At 39.5% G+C, this 24,893-nt stretch overlaps 1 pseudogene; it reads left to right on the plus strand.

Moving 5' to 3' along the window:
* LOC137296600 (3-[(3aS,4S,7aS)-7a-methyl-1,5-dioxo-octahydro-1H-inden-4-yl]propanoyl:CoA ligase-like) overlaps positions 1-24,439 on the plus strand; it is a 35,031-nt pseudogene extending 10,592 nt beyond the window's left edge.
* The last annotated feature ends 454 nt before the right edge of the window (positions 24,440-24,893 follow it).

Consider the following 24,893-nt stretch of genomic DNA (forward strand, 5'->3'; position numbering starts at 1 on the left):
GAAACTAAGTACATAGCTACCATGGAGACTCACTATCACTATAAAAGGAAACAGGTAGGGGGTCGTCTCAAAAACAAAACCAGTCAAATACCATTGAGTCAAATATCTCTTACTAAAATTGGTGAAGATGCAAAATGTACTCTTGAAACGTATGCCTATAGTATCGGATCAGAATGAAGGTGATATTCCAGATAGAGGAGACTTTGATGTCCCTCGAAGATGTGAGAACATGGAAACTAGAGACGGGTCAACCCCAGAGAATTCCAAGATGGCGACCCACGAGTTGGGCACCATTGGCATCAGTGACAGAGAGGTGCTTATGTCAATTCATAAGATGCAGAAGCAGTACATGGTGAAGGTGGGTCGTCTTTCGACAGTCAGAGCGGTGCGGGGTGTTCAGGCGTGAACGAGAGAAGAGTTGAGATTGTGATTACCTCCCCTAACGTTCTTTAAATTTGTGTGGAAGGGTGTTACCTATCAATACACATGTTTGCCTTTTGGTTTGAGTTCAGCACCTACAATACCAAACTGCTTAAGCCTGTTTTCAGTGATTTACGAGGTATGGGATACCTTTCAGTGGCCTACATTGATGATTCATTTCTGCAAGGTGACTCACAAGATTCATACTTGGAAAATATTGAGACTACCAGAAATAAGTTAGAAAAACTGGGGTTTATGGTGAATTATGAGAAGTCTGTGTTAAAGCCATGTCAGCAGATAGTTTTTCTTGGATTCATTTTGGATAGAAGAGAATAAGCATCCAGAACTGGCTCATAGGCGTGATGGTAGCATGCTCTATTGCTGTGCCCTTTGGACCAGGACCAGTGTTCATTAAACAGAAGTTGAGAAAGCTGCTGCTTTAAGCAAAGCAAGAGGAGACTTCAGTGCATGTATGGTTTTATCACAGGCAGGTAGACAAGATCTGACTTGGTGGGCTGACAATATCAAGTGTAATGGCGCGCCAATATCCAGGAAATCGCCCTCAATAACTCTCACAACTGATGCATCAGCTGTCGGTTGGGGAGCAGTGCTTGAATCTAATAATCAGAAAACAGGTGGCAGATGGTCCTTAGAGGAATCAGAATTTCAGAACATCAACTATCTTGAACTTTTAGCTGTGTTTTTTTTGCATAAAATCAGCCTTTAAATGCCATAGGAGGCATGTCAGGCTTAGAATTGATAATGCTACTGCAGTAGCTTGTATCAACCACATGGGTGTTGGAACAAAGCCAGAACTGTGCAATGAGTTATCTAGAAAGATTTGGTTGTTGGCAAAATGTAACAACATGTGGTTGTCTGCAGTTCATTTGCCAGGTGTGCTAAACTTTGAGGCTGAATGGACACTCAACAAACAATTGTTTCAAGCAATCACAAGGACCTATTTTGTGCCTGATATAGTCTTGTTTGCTTCCCGCCTCAATAAACAAGTGTCAAAATACATTTCATGGAAACTAGATCCAGAGGCACACGCAGTGGAGGCATTTATGTATGTCTGGTCAGAATTGAGAGTTTATGCTTTTCCTCCCTTTTACCCGAGCGAGTTCTGCACAAGATCTGGGAGGACCGGCCAGAGGGACTTGTAGTATTGCCGAGATGGACAACTCAGAGCTGGTACCCGCTTGTGTTACGAATGTTTTATCGCCACTTCAGTAGCCACAGGGACAGAGAGCGCTGCATCTACCTGACAGGGAAAATGGACCTAATGGTGTGTCATTTATCAGGTCAGGTTTGGAAAGACAGGGCTTATCCAGTGACGCCATTGACATTATTATGAACTCTTGGAGAGGTAGTACTCAGAAACAATACAAGTCCTACCTCTTGAAACATTTGTGTTATTGTCAGGATCAGAACAAAGACCCTTTAGTGCCAGATGTTGGCCTTGCGAAGTCCCCCATGACTCTGGAGAACTGCTTGGAATCGTCATGGCATGCTGCGAATGAGTGCACGGGTGGTACCAATCGGAATTCTACGCCATTCTTCCTGGAGAGCCACGATATGTTCATTCAAATTGTTGGGTTGAACAGGACTGTCCCGAACATTGCGGCCATGAACATCCCAAAGATGTTCAATGGGATTAAGGTCAGGACTTTTAGCCGGCCATTGCCATGCCACACCCGGACACCTGCAGTCCTCAGTCTGTCCCAACAAACATGAGCGATGTGAGGGCGGGCATTGTCATGCTCTGACTCAAACATTCGACCTGCTGTACGCGAAAAGGTGATCACAATCGGGTTCAAGATCTCGTCACGATATCGTAAACCTGTTATCCTGCCATCAACATGCACAAGATATGTTTTGTGGTTAAAGGTAAAGCCACCCCACACCATAACAGAGCCCCCTCCATAACGATCATGCTGTTTGATGGTGCAGTCACTGTGACCTTCCCCAACGCGTCTCCAAACTCGAATTCGACCGTCATTATGGTCTAGTGTGTACCTGCTCTCATCACTAAACATGGTGTTTCTCCATTGACGTACGCTTTTTCCTCCATGATTCCGTGCCCACTGCTGTCTCAAGCGCTTGTGTTGCTCAGTCATGTTGATTCCAACCAATCGACGGCGACCTTTTAGACCAGCCGATTTAAGACGAATACACAAATTATATATATGTGAACAAATTCTGACGTTTGTTCTTCACCTAAATTCCGTATTGATTTTGGAGGAGGATTTGAACCTGTCTCGCAGAGCAATAAGGCGTAGGGTCCGGTCATCCCGTGGGATGGTTTTCTTTTTCCGTCCCCGACCACGCCTCATTTTAACGTCACCAGTCGCTCTATTGTTACGAGTGTGTATTTCCTGTATATTTATGTTATTAATTCGGTAATAATTATTATTGGGTCACAACATTTAGTGTTTTGAATATTTAATATGATGGGTCACATTTCGTTTTAATAGCTGGTCAACACTTTTAGCATTCTGGTTTTCCGGAATTTATCTGCTCCTAGTTTTCGATGTTTACTTTCGGGAGACTTATTCTATGGCATTCTACAGTGTTGACGATGTTCGTCTGTGCCCGAACTTTCGGAAATGACTGTAGAAATATATAAAAAGTCTGGTTGCCGTGCAGAGGGGGACACTCACACTCAAACTCAGTTACATCTCTGCCACGCTTGATAATTGAAACCCGTCAACGCCCGATCTACATCATCTGCTGTGTTTACATTTTGCCATAGCTGTTCCCTCTCACATCAAGACTTTGGTGAGTTTGATATATTGTATTTTTGTGACCCACTGACTTAGAGTGAGTGAGTTAATATTTAACGTCACATCGGCAATATTTCAGCCATATCGTGACGGGAACATAACACTGAAATGGAATATATTTGCATTATATAAACCTGTCGACGAAGGACAGTAAGACAACTAGAATATCACAGAAAAGAACGTGAAACTAGTAATTATACCTAAAACAGTTTATCTATAGAGGACAATACAATATAAAAATCGGCTATAGATTGCCAACAACTGAAGGTAGATCTCAATAGATCTCTCAATAGGATAATAGTTTTACGGTACTTCAACCCCCTTTGAGGATACAACCACTAACAAGCACAGTTACGAATTTAAACTTCCAATAATAAAATATTTATCTATTTACAATTCTGTCAATAAATCTAATTCTTTTAAACATGCAATGATTAAATGAGAACTCGTGTTATTAAAAAGATCCTTCATAGTTTGTGAATTAAAATAGTTATCCCTTGTGATGGAATATTCAACACAGTCAAGCAAAACATGCTTGACTGTGATTGTTTCATCACAAGGGATACAGAATGGAGGATCCTCACCTTTAAGCAAATATTTATGTGTATATCGTGTGTGGCCAATACGACATCGTCGCATGATGACCTCTTCAAATCTGGACTGACAACCCAAGTAGGTGTAACCAATTTACGGTTTTATTTCATGTAATTTATTTACACCCACCTGGGTGTCCCACTTCTTCTGTATCAGATCACGGATGTAAGTTCTAATGCTAACTTTAAAATCAGAGTATGGAATAAGAAGTGGTGTCACAGATTTGTTGAGTGCTGCCTTGGCAGCAAGATCGGCCATTGCGATACCGGAAATGCCTACGTGGCGTCGTAACCAACAGAAGACGATGTCGTATTGACCAGTAGCAAGATTATTATACAGTTCAATAATGTCAATTAAAAGTGGATGTTTACAAGAAATATTTTTAATAGCCTGAAGGCAAGAAAGAGAGTCAGAATAGATTATGTAGTGTTTACGTTTAGGGTGTCTTTCAATATATTTAAGAGCCGTTAGTATGGCGTTAGCTTCAACTGTTAAAATAGAACTGTTCTTTGGTAATCTAGAAGATATTGTTCTGGATCCAATGACAGTGGCACAGGCCGCTGGACCCATCTGTAAATAAGGATTTATAATTGCTATATTTATGTTTTAGTTGATTATATTCTTGTCTATATTGTAATTCATTAGTTTCTGATTTTTGAATGTAGTCAATGTTAGGTCCACTTAGGGCCTGACCAACTGCCAAGGAGGAGAAGAAAGAAGACGGGAAGGAGCTATGTTTTGGAGCTCAATGCCGGCCGAAGAAAGAAATAGTTTAAGTCCTAGAGGCGGGACAAGAGAAGATTTTTTGTTGTATAAATCCTCAATAAGGGGATTGAAAAGACAGTTATAGGCAGGGTTAGAGTATAATTTAGTAATGTACTGTAAAGCTAACTTAATATGGCGCTGCTCAAGAGATGGTTCATCAGCCTCAGCATAGAGACTATCAATAGGTGAAGTTCTGAAGGACCCAAGGCAAAGTCTTAGACCTTGATTGTGAACAGAATCAAGAAGTTTAAGTTTGCTTTTACAGGCTCCACCATAGACGATGCAGCCGTAATCAAGTTTTGAACGTATCAATGATCGATTACGTTGCAGGAGGGTAGCTTGATCCCCTCCCCACTTACAATTAGAAATGACTTTGAACAAGTCAAGGGCCTTCAGGCATTTAGTTTTAAGGGACTTAATATTTGGTAAAAAGGTTAAGTGGGAGTCAAAAGGTATACCTAAGAACTTAGCTTCCTTTACCTCTTTGATGGGAGTGCCATTTAGAAATAGTTCAGGCTCCTTATTCGGTCTATATCTCCTACAAAAATGCATACAATTTGTTTTCGATTTAGAAAATTTAAAACAGTTCACAATACACCACTTGTTAATTCTGTTTAAACATAACTGCAGTTATCTTTCAATAGTATGCATATTTTTACCACGACAAGAAATATTAAAATCATCCACAAAAAGTGATCCATTAATTGAATCATTTAAACCTTAGATAAATTGTTCATTTTAATGCTAAATAAAGTGACAGATAAAATACTGCCTTGTGGGACACCCTGATCCGGATTATAATGATCAGACAGGGTAGAACCCACTCGGACTTGAAATTGTCTGTCATTTAAAAAGTTGGAAATAAATTGAGGCAATCGGCCTCGCAGTCCAAAATCATGTAAATCTTTTTAAATGCCGTATTTCCAGGTAGCATCATAGGCTTTTTCTAAATAAAAAAATATAAACACTGCATGTTGTTATTAATTATAGCGTTTTTGACAAATGATTCTAAACGCACTAAGTGATCAATAGTACTTCTGTTTTTACGAAAACCACACTGAATATCTGTTATGAGGTTATTGGTCTCTAAGTACCAAACTAGTCTATTGTTTATCATACGTTCCATAGTTTTGCAAACACAGCTTGTGAGAGAAATTGGTCGATAATTTAAAGGATCAGTATGATCACGTCCAGGTTTAGGGACTGGTACTACTATGGCATCTCGCCATGAAGACGGAAATTTTCCCGACGTCCAAATGTCATCAAATATATTTAAAAGGGTTTCTAAACAGGATTCTGGTAAGTGTTTCAGGAGTTGATAATGTATATGATCAGCTTCTGTAGCAGTATCATGAGCTTGTTCAAGACCAGTATGAAGCCCATGAATAATCATGATAATCATTATAATCTTCACCTTTGAAGACCTGAAATTTATAGCTTTCTTTTCTTGCTGTTTTTTTTATATCTTTGGAATTCAGGTACATAATTTGAAGAAGAAGAGTGTTTGGATAGGGTTCCACCCAGTGTATTTGCGATATCTGATTTGTTAGTCAATAGCTGATCACCATCTTGAAGGTGTTGAATGCTGGATTTAGTGCCCTTACCCTTGATTTTCTGAATCATGTTCCATACCTTTGATATCGGTGTACGTGCATTGATCTTTGATACATACATACGCCAAGAATGGCGTTTACTTTGCTTGAAAGTACGCCGAGCTTTAGCATTAACAATTTTATATTTGTTCAAATTGTGGACCATAGGATGGTGACGGAAATAATGTTCAGTTTTTTTCTGTGCCTTCCGAGCCTGTTTGCAATCATCGTTGAACCACGGTTTTCTAATATGTGGAGTTGCAGAGGACTTAGGGATACACTCATTGGCTATGTTGAAACCAAGAAACCAAGAAGAACTAAAAAAGATGGAAATGAAAAAGTTTGAGATGGTGAAAGAAATAGTGAGAGAAACAGAACTGAAGAAATTGGCAATTGACAAAGAAATTGCTTTGAAAAAACTTGAAAACCCATCTCAGTCCTTAGATTCTTCCACATTTGACCTCCTTTTAATGAGAAGGAAGTAGACAAATATTTTCTACATTTTGAGAAAGTTGCAGAAAATCTTAAGTGGCCTAGGGAGTCATGGACTATCTTAATGCAAACTGTTTTGAAGGGTAAAGCTCACGATGCTTCTTCAGCTTTGTCAGTAAAGCAAAGCTCAGATTTTGATCTTGTCAAGAGTACACTTTTGAAAGCTTATGAGTTAGTACCTGAGGCTTATTGTCAGAAATTCAGAAATGCTCATAAAAGGGACAATGAGACTTTGGTAGAGTTTGCTAGAGAAAAGGAAACATTGTTTGATAGGTGAGTGAGTGAGTGAGTTAATACTTAACGTCACATCGGCAATATCTCAGCCATATCGTGACGAGAACATTCAACAATGAAAAAGAGCATATATAAATCATAAAAACCCGTCAACGAAGGACAGTAAAACAACTAGAATATCACAATTTCAATTAAAACTAGCATGGAAAGTTAAAACTAATACCACTATTTAGACAATACAATATAAAAACAGACTATAGATCGCCAACAACAGAAGGTAGATCACCACACTAGGAACCATGGGGACTTACAGTACCTTTGCTACCTGCATGGTCCCTAGTTGGATTTACACCATCCCTTCAGCTGCTGGCGATTGTATGAAAAGTTAGCCGAAATTAAAAGAACATGAATGCTACGATTAAAATCCTGGACTTAAATTTACTGTGAATGTTTGTGGACTTACGTACCCTCTCAGGAGGACAATAATTTTACAATACTTCAACCCCCTTTGAGGGTACAGCCACCAAAGATTCAAGTTACTAATTCAAACTACCAATCATTAAAATGCATCTATTTACACAACATAATTTCAAAATTCCACCAAAAAATCAATTTCTTTTAAAAAACCAATAATTAAATGACAACTAACAGTGCTAAAAAGGTCCTTGATAGTTTTGACATTGAAAAATTTATCCCTTGTGATGGAGAATTCAACACATATATATTGTTTATGTTTATGGCGTCTTTGAATATATTTAAGAGCTGTTAATATGGCGTTAGCCTCAGCGGTAAAAATAGAACTGTTGTCTGGTAATCTAGAAGATATTGTTCTGGATCCAATGACAGTGGCACAAGCCACCGCGCCACCGTCCTTGGACCCATCTGTAAATAAGGATTTATAACTGCTATATTTATGTTTCAATTCATGATATTCTTGTTTATACTGTAATTCATTAGTTTCTGATTTTTTAAATGTGGTCAGTGTTAGGTCCACTTGGGGCCTAACCAACTGCCAAGGAGGAGAAGAGAGAAGACGGGAAGGAGCTATATTTTCCAGCTCAATGCCGGCAGCAGCAAGAAATGGTTTAATTCTTAAACCAAGAGGCGGTGCAAGCGAAGATTTCATATTGTATAAGTCCTCACACAGAGGACTGAAAACACAGTTATATGCAGGGTTTGACTCACTGGAATATAATTTTGTTACATACTGTAAAGCTAATTTGATACGTCGCTGCTCAAGAGATGGCTCATCAGCCTCAACGTACAGGCTGTCAACAGGTGAAGTTCGAAAGGAGCCAAGACAAAGTCTTAGACCTTGATGGTGAACAGAATCTAAAAGTTTCAGGTTGCTTTTACAGGCTCCACCATAGACAATGGAGCCATAATCAAGTTTTGACCGGATCAGTGATCGATAAAGTTGCAGGAGGGTAGCTTGGTCCCCTCCCCATTTAGAATTTGAAACGACTTTCAACAAGTCAAGTGCCTTCAGGCATTTAGTTTTGAGGGATTTGATATGTGGTAGAAACGTTAAATGTGAGTCAAAAATTAATCCCAAGAACTTGGCCTCCTTTACAACTTTGATGGGAGTGCCATCTAGAGATAGTTCTGGGTCCTTATGTGGCTTATATGTTCTGCAAAAATGTATACAATTAGTTTTGGACTTCGAAAATTTGAAGCCGTTTTCAAGACACCATTTATTTATTTTGTTTAAACACAACTGCAGTTGCCGTTCAATAGTATGCATGTTTTTACCTCGACAAGAAATATTAAAATCATCCACGAAAAGCGATCCATCAATTGAATCGTTTAAAACTTTTGATAAACTGTTGATCTTGATACTAAAAAGAGTGACAGATAAAATACTGCCTTGTGGAACACCCTGATCCTGATTGTAATGATCAGACAGGGTAGAACCCACACGGACCTGGAATTGTCTGTCATTTAAAAAGTTGGCAATAAATTGAGGCAAACGACCTCGCAAACCAAAGTCATGTAAATCCGTCAAAATACCATGTTTCCAGGTTGTGTCATATGCTTTTTCAAGATCAAAAAAGATAGACACAGCATGTTGTTTATTAATTAGTGCGTTTTTAACAAATGATTCTAAACGCACTAAGTGATCGACAGTACTTCTGTTTTTACGGAAACCACACTGTATATCTGTGATAAGATTATTTGTTTCCAAGTACCAAACAAGTCGATTATTTATCATGCGTTCCATGGTCTTGCAAACACAGCTAGTTAGTGAAATAGGTCGATAATTGGACGGATCCGTATGATCACGTCCAGTTTTAGGTATTGGTACTACTATGGCGTCACGCCATGACGGAGGAAAGTTACCCGATGTCCAAATATCATCAAAAATATTGAGAAGAGTTTCTAGGCAGGATTCCGGTAAGTGCTTCAGGAGTTGATAATGTATGTTATCAGCTCCAGTAGCAGTGTCATGAGCTTGATCAAGAGCAGTATGGAGTTCATGAATAGAAAACGTTTCATTATAATCTTCCCCATTATCAGAATTGAAATTAATAGTTTTCTTTTCTTCTTGTTTTTGATATTGCTGGAATTTTGGTACATAATTAGAAGAGGAAGAGTGTTTAGCAAGGGTTTCACCTAGTTTATTAGCAATATCTGATTTATCAGTAAGCAATTGATCTCCATGTTTAAGATGATGGACAGTAGATTTAGTACCTTTACCTTTGATTTTCTGGACCATGTTCCATACCTTGGACATGGGTGTCCGAGAATTTATTTTGGACACATAATTTTGCCAAGATTGGCGTTTGTTTTGTTTAAACGTACGCCGTGCTTTAGCATTTAAAATTTTAAATTTATTTAAATTATGCACCATAGGATGGCGACGGAAATAATGTTCTGCTTTCTTCCTTGCCTTCCTAGCTTGTTTGCACTCATCGTTGAACCATGGTTTTCTTATGTGTGGAACTACAGAGGAATTTGGTATACACTCATCAGCTATGGAATTCAGTTCATCAGAAAAAGATTTAATAGCATCAGGAACGTCAATAAAACGTTCTGGTTTTAGTTTTTCAGCACACAGTGTTTCATATAAAGCCCAATTAGCCTTTTTAAAATTCCGCCTTGATGATGGAGGAACATCAGATGGAGTTACAGCTTTTAATATAGTAGGAAAATGGTCACTTCCACACAGGTCATTGTGGACTGACCATTCGAATTCATTTAATAGTTCGGAATTTGTCAATGACAAGTCGAGAGCAGAATAAGTCCCAGTACCAGGGTGTAAATATGTGTTGGAACCATCATTATAAATACATAAATCATTGTCGGAACAAAAGTCCTCCAACAATTTCCCTTTAGTGTTTGTAGTTACACTACCCCAGAGTGGGTTGTGCCCATTTAAATCTCCCATTATAATACAGGGCTTCGGGAGCTGGTCATATAGAGCTTGAAGATCAGTTTTGGCAAAAGTTGAAGACGGCGAAATATAGAGAGAGCATAGCGTAAATGCTACATGTAAAGTAATTCTCACTGCAACAGCCTGCATGTTAGTAATAAGTGATACAGGGCTTTGAATAACGTTTTGTCTGACTAGAATGGATGATCCACCAGAGGCTCTATCACCCGGAGGTGAAAAACAATGATATGTATTAAAATGACGAAGGTCAAATGTATCTGTTTGTTTTAAATATGTCTCTTGGAGACATAACGCTGAAGGTGTAAAATCTTGGACTATTAGCTGTAATTCATGTAAATTAGTCCTCAGTCCTCTGCAGTTCCACTGTACAATATTATTGGAATAAACTATCTTTTGGGGGGATTTATTGGGGATCTACCCCGCACTCTTTTGGAGGGCGACAAGCTATGTGCCCTTGTTTGGATGTTTTCGGAAACATCCATATCTTCCAAGGATCCGAACTTATTAAAAAGTTGGATTTTGTTACTAGACCCCTTTGAGGCTCTTCCACTTTTACCCTTTTGTGAAGATTCACATCTAGATTTAAGCTTGTTTTTCTCAGTTTCTTTCACATTGGATTGAGACGTCCGTTTTGCATTTGTCTGAGATAATTTCTCCTGTGTACAAGGTACATCCTGAACACCCATGGGCTCCGGAAGTACGTCAGCAGTTTGAGTGGATGATTCAGGTAGCAAAGTCTGAGGAGTGTCAGTATTAATCCATGTTAAGTTGGTTTGACAGCAAACAGAAGACTTGATTACATTCACGGTTGGCGAAGGCGATGTTCGGGTAACAGAAGCATAAGTTTCTGTTAAGTCTGATCTTTGGACAAGTTTTTTTGCATCTGCAAAGCTAATGTTTTGAGTATATTTGATTTTGTTGATTTCCATGTTCCGTTTCCAAACTGGACAGTCTTTTGAGAAAGACGAGTGACTTCCGGCGCAGTTAACGCATTTCTTAAAGTTGTTGGTACAATCTTCTGTTGTATGTGTCTGCTCACCACAGTGAGCACACGTGACAGACAATGTACAACTATTCACTCCATGTCCAAATTTTTGGCACTTAAAACACCTTAATGGGTTAGGAACATAGGTATCAACAGCGATGTTACAGTATCCAGCTTTCACAGATTTTGGAGCAGTTGGCGAGGAAAAAGAAAACAAGTATGTGTTTGTTGGAACAGTTTCTTTATTTTTCCGGGTTGTAAACCTTTTGACATGCATGACACCTTGATCTTTCATCTCTGTCCCAATATCTAATTCCGTCATGTCCGCAAACAACTGATCACGATCTCGAATTATGCCTTTGCTAGTGTTGAGCGTCCTGTGAGCTGAGACTGACACAGGAATTCCTACCAACATTTCAGTTGTCATCAGGTTTGTAGCTTGCTGTCGTTTACTACATTCAATGAGAAGAGCTCCTGAACGCAAGCGTCTAACATTTTTGACATCACCCGCAATGCCTTGAATAGCCTTCGATACTGCAAACGGGTTCAACTTTAGTGGTGTCTTATCATGAGTCTCGATCACTATAAAGCGTGGCCAGTAGTCAATTGATTGGGTCGGTCTGTGTTCATTATCATCTTCATCAGGGTCCAGTGGACGTTTTGCTTTTTTAATGGGGGTTTCGTAAGCCATAGTTGGTTTTAAATGGTTCATCATCCGAGCTCCCCACCCACCACGGAGTATCACAAGGACAATGCCAAAGCAAGCGGGCCTCCAGCTTGCAGCACCAAGGATACCCGGATGATATACTCCAGTAGAAAAATCAAAAGATTAATATTTCCACCAGATTGGCCCATGAGCCACCGCCTTCTGGGCATACGACTCTAGGCAAAAACAGATATAAAATGATGAATTTCAAATTACAATCTCCAAAGAGCCAAGCATGAAAAATCAAATTACCAGTTTCATAAATTTTGAGCATGAAATAGTTGTAGCTCAGGGCTTGGCGTGACCAGCCGATTGATAGAACTGGGCCAGTTCTACCACCCGTCTAGGTGAAGTAAGGGCCAAAGTGGTGTGTTGAGCAATAGGAACATTGGTCCTGCTCCCATTGCCCTCAACCACCAGGATCCCCTCCTCCACCGACACAGGGCCGCAACCCACGGCAAACGGGTTGGTGGACCAAATATCCCCCCGGGTCCACTACGGGGGTGTCGGCGAGCTCTTGGCGTTACCCAGCACCCACCACGAGGAGGTGGCTCGCCACGGGTGCCTGTTTGATAGGTGATGTGGGTCTAAGGAGGTCACAGATTTGATGGTTTGAGACAGTTTGTGTTGATGGAAGATTTCAAGCAGACTGTTCATGCTGACCTTAAGACTTATTTGGATGAACAAAAGGCAGACTTACATAAGGCAGCAATGTTGGCAGATGATTATTGTTTGCCTCACAAGAGTTCTTTTAGGTCTCCGAGTAATGTAAAGTTTTCTGGCCAAAAGGGCTTTTCCCCGATTAAGACTTCAGGACATGCAGGTTACAGTGGTGTTAGAACAGGTTCAAATTCTAGTGGCAAGCAGTCACATACTTTTCAGTCTAAGCCTAAGACTACCAGTGGTTCTGATCCTGTTTGTGTGTATTGTAAGAAGGAAGGTCATTTGGTGTCTGCATGTTACAAACTCCAGTTTAAAAATCAGGCTACAGGTTCCCCAAATGCTTTTGTGTCCATCGCACCTAAGCATTTCTTTCCAGGTGGTTCTCAGGAGAGTTTTGTCTGTGAGAGTAAGTCTCCAGAGTCTGTAGTTCAGAAGGAGTTTTTGTCCTTTAGCTATAAGGGTTGTGTCACTTATGGGAGATAATTCTACCCCACGGCCCATTATTATCTTGAGGGATACTGGAGCTCTTCAATCTCTGATTATGAAGGATATTTTGCTTTTTTGTGATGAGTCTTCAGCTAACTCAGATGTTTTGCTTCAAGGTATAAGTGGCAATTCTTCTGCTCCTCTCCATTTTGTGAATTTGACCTCAGATCTGATTTCAGGTGAGGTGAAAGTTGGTGTTCTTGACTCTCTCCCAGTTCCGGGTGTTGATTTGTTGATCGGTAATGATCTTATGGGGGCTAAAGTTGGCGCTGATCCAGTTGTCACTGTTTCGCCGGAGAGTTCAGTTAGTACTGAAAAGTTGGACGATGAATTTCCGGGTATTTTTCCCTCTTGTGCAGTGACTCGTTCAATGTCGAAAGGCATTTCTTCCAAGACTTCTTTGTAGAATGATACCATTTATGATTTGTCAGGTACTTTTATGGATCATTCTTTGTGTGAGGTGGAGACAGAGGACTTATCTTCAGAGGGTAGTAGCTCTTCAGCACTTCTTTATAAGTCAGATAGTTTGTCAGGTGGTGAACATGTTCTTTCCAGAGAGCAGCTTATTAGTGCACAGTGCGAGGATGTTGAAGTGCAGAAGTTGACCTGAAGAAACTTGAAAGTTTCACAAGAAAAAATGAAGCTAAACTATGACAGAAAGTCTAAAGAGAGAAATTTCACTTGTGGTGAGAAAGTGTTAGTTTTGCTTCCCATACCTGGTCAACCACTGACAGCAAGATATCAAGGTCCATATGTTGTTCACAAAAACGTTAGCGACACAGACCATGTCGTCTTGACACCTGGTCGTCGTAAACAGAAGAGATTGTGTCATGTCAACATGATAAAGAAATATCATGACAGGTTAGAAACCAAACATGTCTATTGTATTGCCACACTCTCCCCAGTTTCTGATTGTACTAAAGACAATTGTGAAAATGTTGACAACATTGATGATTGTGTTAGCAATGTGAAGTTTGATGATCTTAGTGATAATGTTTCACCAAAGTTGAGAAATTCTAATGTGTTAGCTCACCTTGATGAGAAACTATCGCATTTATCCCCTGAGCAGAAAGTTCAGATGTCAGATTTGATTTATGAGTTCTCTCACTTATTTCCTGATGTGCCTGGTCGAACTGATGTTGCTAGCCATGATATAGATGTTGGTGATGCTGTGCCTGTAAAACAACACCCTTATCGGATGAATCCAGTGAAGCGTGAAATTCTGTGGAAGGAGGTGAAATATATGCTGGACAATGACATTATTGAACCCAGTGACAGTCCGTGGAGTTCACCATGTCTTCTTGTGCCGAAGAGTGGAGGTGGTTGGCGCTGCTGTGCTGACATGAAAGCTGTCAATGCACTCTCATGAACTGACTCGTATGCTATTCCAAGAGTGGACGATTGCATTGATCGCATTGGTCAAGCCAAGTATATAACTAAATTTGACTTACTGAAGGGCTTCTGGCAGATTCCACTTACAGAGCATGCAAAGAAAATATTGGCATTCACTTCACCAGATGGACTGTATCAATACAAGGTGATGCCGTTTGGTCTGAGGAACCCTCCAGCGACGTTCCAGAGACTCTTCAACAATGTCACATCAGGCCTTGATCGTGTTGAAGCGTACATGGATGATGTCATCAGTTATGACATGGAATGGGATGACCATCTTAAAAGGACTCGTGCTTTCTTCAAAAGACTGTCAGAGGCGAAGTTAACTGTGAATCTCGCCAAGTGTGAATTCGGAAGGGCACAAGTGAAATTTTAGGGCATGTTGTAGGGCATGGCCAGTTCATGCTGAAGTTCAGGCAATTGTACATTTTCCAGTACCTCAATGTAAGAGAGAACTCATGAGATTCTTGGGTATGGAAGGCTATTTACAGAAAGTTTTGTCAAAACTTCTCAGATGTTGTATTTCCACTCACTAACCTTTTGGGGGAAAAGGTAAAATTTCAGTGGGATAGCAGTTGTCAGACTGCATTTGAAAAAGTCAAGGCCATACTCATGAATTCTCCAGTATTGCAGGCACCAAATTTCGAGAAAGCTTTTAAGTTGCAAATTGATGCAAGTGATGTTGGTGCAGATGCTGTGGTTATTCAAGAGGATGATTCAGGAATTGAACATCCAGTTTGTTATTTTTCAAAGAAATTTGACAAGCACCAAAGAAATTATTCTACCATTGAGAAAGAGACATTAGGTCTTTTGTTAGCTTTACAGCATTTTGAAGTGTACCTTAGTACCACCACTTTGCCAACTGAAGTGTTTACTGATCACAATCCCTTGACTTTTCTTCACAAAATGAAGAACAAGAATCAAAGACTTATGAGGTGGAGTTTGACCTTGCAAGGGTTCAATCTGGTGATCAAACACATTAAAGGCAAAGACAATGTTTGTGCTGATGCACTTTCCAGGGTGTAAATGTATGATGACCTGATGATGCTGTATGTATTTAACTGCATTTTGTCATTGTAATTTTGCAAGAAGTTTTTCATATTGCTCATATTATTACATGCCATGTTATTATGTTATTATTGCTATGATTGTAACAGAACGTTTCTGCGAAACTTTCTTTTCCTCAAGGAGTAGAGAGTTACGAGTGTGTATTTCTTGTATATTTATGTTTTTAATTCGGTCACAACATTTAGTGTTTTGAATATTTAATATGATGGGTCACATTTCATATTAATAGCTGGTCAACACTTTTACATTCTGGCTTTCCGGAATTATCTGCTCCTAGTTTTCAATGTTTACTTTCGGGAGACTTATTCTATGGCATTCTACAGTGTTGACGATGTTCGTCTGTGCCCGAACTTTCGGAAATGACTGTAGAAATATATAAAAAGTCTGGTTGCCGTGCAGAGGGGGACACTCACACTCAAACTCAGTTACATCTCTGCCACGTTTGATAATCGAATCCGTCAACGCCAGACCTACATTATCTGCTGTCGCACCGATCGCTGTGTTTACATTTTGCCATAGCTGTTCCCTCTCACATCAAGACTTTGGTGAGTTTGATATATTGTATTTTTGTGACCCACTGACTTAGATTTTGTCTCTCTTGAATTGTGCCTGAAATCTGCATTGTTATATTGACTTGTGACTTTGTCTACCTTGCTCTCGTGGTAAAACAATAACAGAATTTGAACGTAAACATCTTGTCTTTGTTCTGTTTTGCTGGTTTACAAGGGGATTTGTTACATTGTTGTCACGGTAAATTCTTAACTGTAACACTATAGAGATTCCAAAGTCTGGATATCACGCTAACAGACTTGTGAAAAGTTGTTGCAACCTGTCGTAATGAGCTTCCCCCATTAACCACGCCAATTGCCTCCCATTTCTGTGCCAAAGTTAAGTACTGACTCGCCATGTTAACAATGTTTTTAACCGTTGTGTTTGACAGTGCACATACATTTAACATGTAAATCTAAGTGCATGTAACTTCAAGAGCACGTAGTGTACGTGCATGGAAAGCATTATGGTGAGTTTGAGTGAACTGTTCTTCACGAAAACGATAATACACGGCGCTGAATTTAGTACACAGAAATTTTGAATTGCCCCAAAAAACATGCGTTCCTTTAAATTTTTCCATGAGTATATTTTCAATTTGAGACCCTCTTTACCAAAGTATCAAGTGACTTGGAATGTAAAAAACGTTCTGGACCAGAGTTGAATCTTTAGGTTGTAATACAGAGATGTCATTAAGAATGTTGACTTTGAAACTTACAATGTTGTTAGCTTTTGTTAGTGGTCAGAGAGTACAATCTCTTCAGTAACTTAGAATAGAGAATATGATTAGATTAGAGAACAAAGTAGTCATCCCTATACCTGGTGTTGTGAAGCCGTCTAGACCAGGAGTGCGCATTAAATGAATTGAAATTGAGCGGTTTGACAATGTGACATTGTGTGTTGTGCAGTGTCTTGACTCATATTTATCTACAACTGAGAAGTTGCGAGAGGGTAGTCAGCTGCTTGTGAGCTTTAATGCACCTTATCATGCAGTGACCATCTCCAGATGGCTAAGATTAATACTAGCTGCTGCAGGTATTGATGCTTGAACATATGGAGGACATAGTACAATGGCTGCATCTACAAGTGCAGCACATGCCCAGGGACTACCGATTCAGAGCATTATGTCAGCTGCAGGATGGTGTTCTACTGGTATGTTTGCAAGGTTTCACCATAAGCCAGTAGAGCAACCCCAATCATTTAGTGAAGTTGTTTTGTCTTCCTCAAAGAATGATTAGTTTCAAATAAATTTTGTGTCACAAGTTAGGTTACCAGTAGAAATATCCTGGAAGAAGTGTGACATTCCCAAATTGTAGAACTGGTACTGCCGAGGACCTGAGATCATTATTGATGTTTATTTGACATGGTTTTCATATCTTACCATGATCAAAGTTGTTTAATATGACCTTATGTTTGTTTGCTCTTCGAACTGCTTTAAAATCTCACGTGGCATCACGTGACCTGATGCCGAAGGAGAATTGAATAATTAAACGAGACTTACCTGTAAAGTGAGGTCACGTGCCTCACCCTCCATCCCACTTCTTTCTTTGTTTATTTATGTTCTTGGGCAAACTCTTTAAAGACTGAGCCAATCCCTGTCGTGCTATCTAACATGACCTCACTTGCTCCCCCATACCTCGGAGAATCTCAACCAAACTTCACCTTACAGGTAAGTCTTGTTTAATTATTCAATTAAACTACCAAATACCCGGCGTATGATAACAATTTACAAATAATAATCAGCTATCTACCAGCTCCTGAAAAGTTACCCAGATCTTTCTTTGAAGGCTATTCTGTCCATATTTGATACAAACATCGCACCCATTGCATGTTATGGCAGTGAGATGTGGGGGTTTAACTTTAGGGAAAGTATAGAAAGAGTTCAGAGTAATTTCTTCAAACGTTATCTTGGTTTGTGGAAACGATGATCAAATGCAGTTCTTGGTGAGTTAGGACGTTATCATCTATCAGTTAATTACTTCTGCCCGTGTATAAATATGGACTCCACACGATACCCCCGTGCTTGTTATAATATGCTTAAAGCCCATGATGAAACTGGCAGTGTAAACTGGACTTCACATGTCAGAATGTTGTTATTTCAAACTGGCTATTCATATGCTTGGATTTTTCAAGAATGTGGAAATGTATGTCATTTTATGACTTTGTTTAAACAGACATGTATAGAGTTAAACATTCAGTCTTGGTATGGGAAAATAGAAGCGTCTTCATTCTTGAAAACCTACTCTTCTTATAAAACAGTCTTTGAACAAGAAAAGTATCTAAATGCTGATATTGATAGAGATTTGATTAAAACACTTGCAAGTTGATGCTTATCACATTCTTTAAAAATTCAAAACTGCGTTCTAACAAATGTGCTGATCAGAGTGATTTGTTTTGTGAACGCTGCAATTTAAAAGTTATTGAAGATGAGTTTCATTTCGCACTTGTCTGTCCATTTTTTAAAGGTCACATGCAACCAAAAAATCAAACATAATTAAAACACATTTATCACTTATTCATGACATATAATATACATTGATGCTTTTAAAAAAACAAATAAACAAAACTATAAGCGTACAATCGCGATTCAAATGTGCAATATTTTGTACTTGGGCTTACTTCCCCCGAAACGAAGCCCGGGGGAGACCGAACCCAGTCATAGCGTGTGGATGTGCACTCAAGTGTAACGGCGGCTTCCGATTGGCTGTTTCATTTGCTGACATGCTTAGGGTTCATTGTGTGTACAGAAAGATGATCTGTTTGATGGGCATTTCAGAAGTATAGTCAGTCACAAGAAAGTAAGATTCTTTATGGATAACAACTTCTTTTTGTGTACTTGATGCGTCGTTTCAGTATGGATTCATATACTGTTGTCAAACAAAATTATATACACTAAAAGAAGTCGTTATCCATGAAGAATGTATATAGAGATGTTGGGTTTGGAAAATACATGTTCTCTGAATTTGCGCTCGATCCAATAAAAAAGTCATGTCAGTAGAGATGGTAAACCACTGCGTGGCTGGAATCTGTCTTTCGTCCAAGTACAAAGCAGGACTTGAATCTGACAAGAGTTTGCACTAGTTTCCGTCAGATCCAGTCATCCGAAAAAAATGAATGTAGTTTGTTTGCAACCCACAGACATAAAAACATGTCATGTGTATCACACGTGCCTAATTACATAATGTGGCACACACGGGACTCGGGTGCACGAGTCATAAATCAACTTATTTTCTTTATGTCGTATAGTCTGATAGGTGTTAAGTTCAAATTGCACGTGGTCAATGATTGAAGCTGTGTATTGCATGTTGTCTTTAGCAGACAGGCAGACAGACATATAGGTGTGAATAAACCAGACACTGAGCTTTCTCTGTGACAGAGACTGCTTACAACAATCAACAAGTTGTTTTACGTAACGAGTAGATTATTTACTTGTTTGTGTACACAACCAAGACTAGACTACTGCTCACGACCTCAGACGCTGGGCATGCATACTGTTTCAAGCTCCGCGAACCTATTCACTGCGCATGTGTTATGGACGCAGCGCAGCACAGCTGCTGAAACCAGTTTTCCCCCCAGCGCTGGGGGGAATTTAGTGAAACGTTTAAACTCCGATTTCGCGGGCTTTTTTTTCATCGCGTTTTTTTCAACTTTATAGGTTGAATTGGCATTTTTTATGATTTGTTTCGGTTAGTGCCCACCGGAAGGTACCAGAATCTGCAAAGTTGTGTTTTACGTTGCATGTGACCTTTAAGGAAAGTAGATATAATCTCCTACGCAATATTTTTTGTCAGTATCCAACAAGAGACAAGTTTATTCATTTGATGTCATGTACAAATAAAAACATCATGAAAGGTCTAGCCATTTACCTTACAAGGAATATGTATAATTGTACTTAATCTCCCACACCTTAATGTACATTTATAGTACAGAATTGTATGAATATATGTTCAGTGAATACTTTGTATTTGCACTCTGGGTCACGCGGCCTCCAATGCTGAAATAAAGCATCTCTCTCTCTCTACAAATAATAATAAATATCCTGTCATGTCGATCTGCGGGTGGGATATTCTCTTATGCATCCAACTCGTTGCCCAGGTTTGGCCGAAGGGAGTTATTTCGACATATCCTATTTGCAGTTGTGTAAATTAGAGGGATACAGAGTAACAGCTGAAAAACAGTTTGTTTGGTGGTTTTGTGTTCCGACAATCCTTTAGGTTACATGGTGTTTTGAAAGGGTTACGGGACTGAAAGACCCTTGTAAAGACCCTTATACTACAGTCCCGTCCACCATTTCAAAACATCGTGTGACGGGTTTATTACCATTACGATCTGTTAATTAAGCTTTACATAACAGCATTCTACATAACAGCATTCTACATAACAGCATTCTACCTTCGGCAAAGTGAGACGCATTTTTTGACGTTCCGCCATGATGTTTCAGGAACCGTCATAAAGGGAGATAACTCGATATGGCTTAGTTTATCATTAAAATGATCGAATATGAGGTTTTGTTGAACCAGTGAAAAAGAGATTTTTCCTTTTGATGCATTTAATAACACAAATAATTATGAGAACAAGTTTATTACTCCGTTTATGCCCATAATTGTATACTCTACAATTTCGAAGCGATCAGCCGTTTGGTAGCTACATTCCATTTAAGGTCATTCGTACACCCTGGCAAATTCGCCTACATGGTTTTGGATGCTTTGGCTATTCACCAGTCCGAGTATCTTAAGGAAAACAACAATTAATGTTCTTGAAGGTTCAGATAAAGTGGGAATATCATCATAAAACGTGGTCTTTTATGTGAAACATCAACATATTCTGGCAAAACATGCTTGATATGAATTGGTGTATGAGAAGGGAAGCAATGGGTTGGATCTTCTCCTAGTTATGAAATGGAATGAGTATAATAATTATGCCCTACAATGTCTTGCTTGTTTACACGTTTATTCTAACATTATTATGACACCATAGAAAATTGCTCAACGACTCAACAATTGTGGTGTAAAATGATCATACAAGGTATGACGTGCTTCCATTTGATTGTGTCGCAGTTTGTCTGTAGTGAAGTCGGACTATGTACAAAATGTATTATTTATTTTACCTCATATGTTTTGATTATTGCGTTTATAAATAGTTTCACTCTACAGTCTGCGTGCATGCTTTACATTAAGGCTGTTCTTAGTGTCAGAAAACAATTATATACAGGACTGGAATCGCAAGTTTCCTTTAGATTTAGTGTTTGGTCTGGAGCTGGAAAACTATTTTCGTGACAGTCTAACTATGTTTGCTGGCTACATTGTATAATATTAGTAATCGTCATAAGTATTATATACTAGTTTAAATATATAATTTCTACCTCTTTCCATGTTAGTTGACAGACTTCATAGTCATAAGACAGATGTAACAGTCATGACATGAGTGCCATGCTGCCGTTTAAATAGTAACTCACTTAGTATTTCAAGTACATTATTGTCACACCAAACAACCTATTATATAATTCATCATCACTTTTCATGTACCACAATTTATCATCCTAAACTGTGTTTCTCAGGAGATGTCGCTTGTGTGAGATCATATGATATCTCCTGGGACGCATCTTGTTACAGTCGATTTTCTACAATGTCCTAACAATGCTATGACGTCATGAACATAATGCCGTCACAATGCTATGACATCACTGCACTAAAAATCGTATGGCAGTACTGTGTTCAGAGATGTACATTTTTCACTAAATCCTAATGACAAGGGATTTTGGATGATATTATCTAACAAGTGTCTTCTGACATCAGATATATGAACACTTGTTGATAAAAGATAAATTTCCTAGGCAAGCCTCGGATATTTGTAACCATAAGACACTTGAGTGAGATTCTCTAAATATCCGCAAAGGATACCACCATGAAACTGAACCTACTACTCAGCGTACGTCTCAAACTCACTAGTCACTCATTTTTTTCTGTCTCTGAGAAATTCAATATTTCCTGAATACGTTTGCATGAAGAAATATCTGCAGTAATTGGACAAAACAATTTTAAACTGTCTTTTAGAACAGGCTGGTATTCAGACGACTTACCTAATGCCTAGTTTATGATTATGGATTTTTATACATTTGTTTCCAGATACAATTCATCAATGGAAACCCATATGGATCAAACAACTCCTGATAGAATCTTCTTCTGGGGAAAGACTGATCCCCATACACCCGCCTTCATTTTCTGGAGCAAGAATGGCAGATACATCTTGTCACGAGGAGATGTGCTTGTTTTGTCTAGTAAGTTTGCTTTCCGATTGACTGAACTTGGTGTTCAGTATGGAGATGTGGTGTGCATTGCTCTTCCCAACTGTCCAGAAAGGGTGATAGCAAACTTTGGTGTTCATTTAGCTGGAGCTGTGGCAATGAACGGTCAAATTTTACGTTCCGATGGTCAAGATATTATTGAATCAATGCGAAAGGCTAACTGCAAAACTCTCATCACGGATCCAGATCAGGAAAATGGGGCTTGGAGTATTTGTAGTGGATTTTTCGAGGTCGTATCGGGTGGAAAATACAGCTCTGGAATCAGATGTGTCAAAGTGCCAAGTCTGAAGAATGTGGTATATTGCAAAACAAAGAAACCAGAATGTGAGTTTCTCAGATCACTGCCGTCAAATGATAGGTATGTGAACAGCAAGACGAAGCCGTCAGATGTTGGTCAAATATTCACAACATCAGGGAGTTCAGGATACACGAAGCTTGTCCCATATTCACACAAGACCCTTCTGACGGTGGGAAAGATGGTAACTGAAATGATGGGTGCTCATGGCAAAATTGGGAAATCTATTTATAACGCTGCCCCACTTGGTTGGTCTGGAGGATTCCCACATCATTTCCTTTTACTTGGATGGCATCAGATTCTGATAGATGATTCTGTTGGAGTCCCCACAGACGATCTCCAATTCGAATGGAATATCTTCTGTCAGGAGGATATCAAAATAGCATGGCTTTCGTCTTTCCAGATTGTCAGTATCTGCAAACAAAGAGACACGTGGGAATCGAAGAATCACAAATTGAATTTAGTTATAACTGCTGGGCAACCATTGAAGAAAGAAAGTCTTGAATCCATTGGGCAACTCACTGATGCTGTCCTAAACGCGTATGGCTCGACAGAAGTCGGGGTTGCATGTACCATTATTTTCCGTGAGGATAATATTTGTGACTTTAAGGAAAATATAACAGGTTTTGCAGCGTCAGGCGTGGATGTAAAGGTTGTTGATTCAAGAATGGTTGAAGTTCCACCCCATGCTCGTGGAGAAATCCTCATACGATCAGAGACTGTAACTGAAGGATACATTGGAGACCCACATTTATCAACCATACAAGATGGTTGGTTCGAAACAGGCGACGTGGGTTATAAAGACACGAAGGGGTGTTTGTTGAAGGCCGAAGCTCTGACGCCATCATGCACGGACCCTATATCCTTTATCCAACATGGCTTGAGGAGAAGCTCGCCAAATGCCCTGGGATTAAGCAGAACTATATTATTCCCGTTCCCGACAAGGTTCTCCACCACGAGATATGTGCTTGCGTCCAACTGGAAGAGGGAGCCAGACTGACACAAGATGACATCATAAACTTTGTGAAAGGGGAAGTTGGTGCAGACGTTTCGTCAGCTATGAATGTTGTTCCAAAGTATGTTGAATTTTTTGATACATTTCCTGCCCTGAACTCATTCAAAGTTGACCGAAAAACGCTGGCAAAGCTAGCCGTAGAAAAGCTGCAACTGTAGCTGGTGGGTGAGATTTCACATTACTAGCCATTGGTCGTAACACACTTTTCCTTTACATAATTGGTCTAACTTGTACCTGACGCTCACAGGCTGGAATACTAGTATATACTGCTGTGTGCAACAGCTGCCATCATCCAGCTGCTCTGTTTGATCTAACACCTATCCAAAATGTGACATCTGTTACCCTTTATGTATCTTGAATTATGGACCCGTGAAGGTCCATTGTAGAATAGGCCTTTAGCAACCCATGCTTGTCATGAAAGGCGACTCTGCTGGTCGTAAGAGACGATTCACGGTATCGGGTGGTCAGGCTCGCTGACTTGGTTGACACGTCATCGGTTCCCAATTGCGCAGATCCATGATCATGCTGTTTGAATTGTTTGGATGCTCACTGGATTTTCTGTTCCAGACTCGATTATTTACAGACCGCCGCCATATAGCTGAGTGTGGAGTAAATCTAAACTCACTCACGAATATTCTTATAAGGATAACATTTAGGATGTCACGAAGACTGTCATTTTTATATATCCGGATTCTTTCTACAGTTCAGTATTTCTTCTTATGGTACTCAAGACTAACAAGCAGAAACAAGTCCATTGTTCGCCTGAAAAAAAAATGGAAATGTATCCCAAATGTCTAGAATATATGCTTGAAATATTGGATGGGACCTGGAATGTGGTACTTTCCTTCTGAGAACTTTCCAGAGCAGGTTCTGTGAAATCAACTTTCGGGAAACGTAAGATCAAGCCGTTGTTCAAAGGCAGATACCAGAGGCCTGAAGCCTTATTTAAGGAAAATAGCTGGAAAGCTCTTGTTATGCAAGCGAATTGCCAAATAGTACCCTGTGAAGGTCTGTGATATCGAATATAAAGCACATCTACCCATTTACTGAACCTTTCGTATATAGAGTTCTGTTCGAAAGACTTGATTCTTCATTACATTTAGAATGTATCACATACATTAAACATCCACACTGACACAAGGCTTAATAGGGGTTGTAT

Source organism: Haliotis asinina, chromosome 9, assembly GCF_037392515.1.
Source record: "Haliotis asinina isolate JCU_RB_2024 chromosome 9, JCU_Hal_asi_v2, whole genome shotgun sequence".
Lineage (NCBI taxonomy): Eukaryota > Metazoa > Mollusca > Gastropoda > Lepetellida > Haliotidae > Haliotis > Haliotis asinina.